The 3,136-nt window shown below is 38.5% G+C and overlaps 1 long non-coding RNA gene across 1 annotated transcript in view; it reads left to right on the top strand.

Annotated features, from left to right (window-relative positions):
• The first annotated feature begins 39 nt into the window (after nt 1–39).
• LOC111867862 overlaps nt 40–3,136 on the top strand; it is a 5,835-nt gene continuing 2,738 nt past the window's right edge. The window contains exon 1 of the long non-coding RNA XR_002843409.2: nt 40–278. This is a non-coding gene — a long non-coding RNA (uncharacterized LOC111867862). The remainder of the gene's footprint in view (nt 279–3,136) is intronic.

Genomic DNA, 3,136 nt, shown 5'->3' with positions numbered 1-3,136 from the left:
GACCACATTTTACACATTCATACAGTTTGTTACAATATAATCTTGTGTGACCATATTATCGCCGTGTCATGCACTGTGGGATTCCTTTGCCCTTTCATGGATGTTCTACTGTAATTGTTTCGTTTTGTTGTCTTGCTAGTTTGTAGATTTCTTTGTTGTTACTGTAATAAAAGATAAATCGATTTTTTTCCATACATTTTTTCAGGCTAAGATGACTTTTAAGCAGATCCTGTTGTCGATTTTCATTCTAGTGATGTCAGTTGCCCTGCTAGTGATTGGTAAGTAACATATTGTCACGTGTTAGCGACTAGACTCTGGTTTCGGATTTATTATCTCATTTACTGAACAGTTATGACTCGTAACTACAAATTATTATAATAGTATTCTTAATTTACACAGACTACAAATAAATACGGCACGCACAAAAACTTCCCAGTTTGTTATAGTCTTCATTGTTCGTTGCTAGGTAACATCAAAGTCAAGTCACATAGCGACCGATGATCGGTGAGTCCGTCCGTTTTGGTTTCTGACATCCTCTGTGGTCCTTGACCAAGTGTCAGTTACTTACAGACAGTTACGGTTTCTTCGATATGGGTCGGCCTCTCTGACGAGAGGACATCTCACATTTGTCGAAGTCATTGTCAGTATATTCTGATTGTTTGCATGTTTACATGTGTAGTACATAATATAATAACGTACATATTGTAGCTGTGATGTGCTATAAATATATATCTTCAGCAAGTACTGGCTCGTGAATGAGTTATCCCCAGTGGCGTTTCTGTTTTCAATTAGATATCATTTGAATGCTTTTATTGGAGTTTTACTCAGGTCTCTCTTGTAGAGTAAGGACGGTGTATCTTTTCAGTCTATGTGTAGTTTCGCTATTGTCTAACATGCTCACTGCTACTGCATTTGTGTGCTTTTATAATTTTCTTAAGAAGTTGGTATTCCACTTTCTTTACTTCACTGAGCACTGTTTTCGTCTGCAGATCTTCATGGATCCTGTGGTTGTTTACATACAAAGGTGCGTTCCGATGGGTCGGAGGGTCTGAGATAGAAAGCACGGGAGGATTTCGATGGTTGAGCTGTTTTCTTTTGGTTTTGATGTGCTTTGCCCATCTCAGGCTTCTATCGAGAGGCATGCCCAGATATTTCACTTCTCTCTGGGGTGGTTCAACATGGTGCATTTGCACTGTCGGACAGGATTCGTTGCGTAGGATGAATGTAATTTTCGTAGATTTGCTTAGATTTATTTTAATTCTCCATTTCTTTGCCTAATCAAGTTTATTCACGGTGGCTTGGAGTTTCATTCTGGCTATCGCTGGAACTTCATGTTTAGCTGAGATTGCTGTAACATCCGCGAAGGTAGCAGTTGTTGTGTTGTCTGATGTAAGGAGGTCGCTTGCGTAGATATGAAATAGGACAGGTCCTGAGACACTTCCTTGTGGTACGTCTGCTTTTGTTATCCTTATGTTTTTGGTTTCGTCTTTGAATTTTACTTGAGAGGGTCCATCCGTTAAGGGGCACATACACGTACGAGTCTGGCTCGGCGAGCTTGACTCGGATTAATTTCACCATAAGTGCTTGAGCTGACTCCCAACTTTGCGACAGACACACGGACGAGTCTGGCTCCAAATATTATCCTCAACACCCTCAGCCTCGGTTCCTCCCTTATGACAGAGACCAAGTTTGACACAAACAGAACCACAGGAAAAATTATATTTGTGTATATCCTAAATTCTATGCTTTTAGACAGCAGGCGAACAGACAAAATATTCTGAACTGAATGGTAGCAAGCATTACCCGAGTTCAGATTCCTTTTAACTTGCTCTGAATTAGGTTTTGATTTGTTACAATTCTTCCCAAGTATCTGAACTGTGCCACAGTTTCAAAATATCTGTTACCTAAGAGAGATATTGGGTTTCCAGACTTTGTCCATCGTCCTGGTTTTAAGATAACTGAGAAAACACAATGTTTCGGAAACTGGATCTGTTTCCGTCCTCAGGTAAGGGAAAACACCTATTCTGTTGGGTCCCTTAGAAAGACCAGAAGGTCCAGTGATTGAGGCTAACTCATTCTAAGGGACCCAACAGAATGGGTGTTTTCCCTTACCTGAAGACGGAAACAGATCCAGTTTCTGAAACGTTGTGTTTTCTTAGTTATCTTAAAACCAGGACGATGCATAAAGTCTGAAAATCCAATATCTCTGTGTGTTATACACCATCGTCAGAATCCTATAGTAACTATCTGTTACCTAACTTTATGTCATGATTTTTCCCTGCATTCTGGTGACAAGACAGCAACATATACTTAGTTTTCTCTGCGATTACTTCTACCAAACTCCTTAGTAGCTTCAGTTAAAGCTTCTTTGTTTCTCTGTGAGGTATCTGTGTTATCACTAGTAACCGGATTTTTATGCCCTTATAATCCCTTAAATATGTATGCATTTATGCATGAAAAACCTCGGAAATATGCACATGAAACTTTATACCAAGTATTAAAATTAATTTTACATTATTTTAAGACCAACAAATCAATATTTAAGTTCATTTTATGTAATCACTGAATGGTTCATTTGCAATAAAAAAGCTATACTTAAATACAAATCATGCAACGAAGCCAACATATTTCATTACAAATTTAAGAAACCATTGGTACTCACATTTAGCTCTCCGAACTTCCAACTTCTCTTCTGTTTCAGTTCACAATTACTAAATGTTCTAGGTTTTCCATAGTTAGTCGCCTCCTATTGTCCCCTAAGATGTCCTTATAGCGGGAAATAATTCTTTCCACCTCACAGGAACTTAGGGGCGGATGTACAAAAGCCACTATTTGCTCCACTATTAGTGATATTTTACTTGGCAGTTCAGTACATTTACCGACTAAAATTTCTTCAATTTCACACAATTTGTTCAAACCTGGATTTTTTTTAAAGAATGCAGGGTGCTTTTTCCTTTACTACTTCAACTCTTCCAGGAACCGAATTCAATTTGGAAACAGTGGTTTTGAACACACTTAACGACTGATACAAAGTAGTAATGCTATTGCTTGCCTCCAGTGAGGAAATGACAGATGGAAGATGAGAGAAGTGAGCAGATGTATAGGAAAGATTAGTCTCTAGTTCTGCGTTTTTTAG

Source organism: Cryptotermes secundus, unplaced genomic scaffold (assembly GCF_002891405.2).
Source record: "Cryptotermes secundus unplaced genomic scaffold, Csec_1.0 scaffold11732, whole genome shotgun sequence".
Taxonomy (NCBI): Eukaryota; Metazoa; Arthropoda; class Insecta; order Blattodea; family Kalotermitidae; genus Cryptotermes; species Cryptotermes secundus.
Note: the sequence above shows the minus strand (reverse complement) of the source record. Positions and strands in the feature narration are given on the sequence as shown.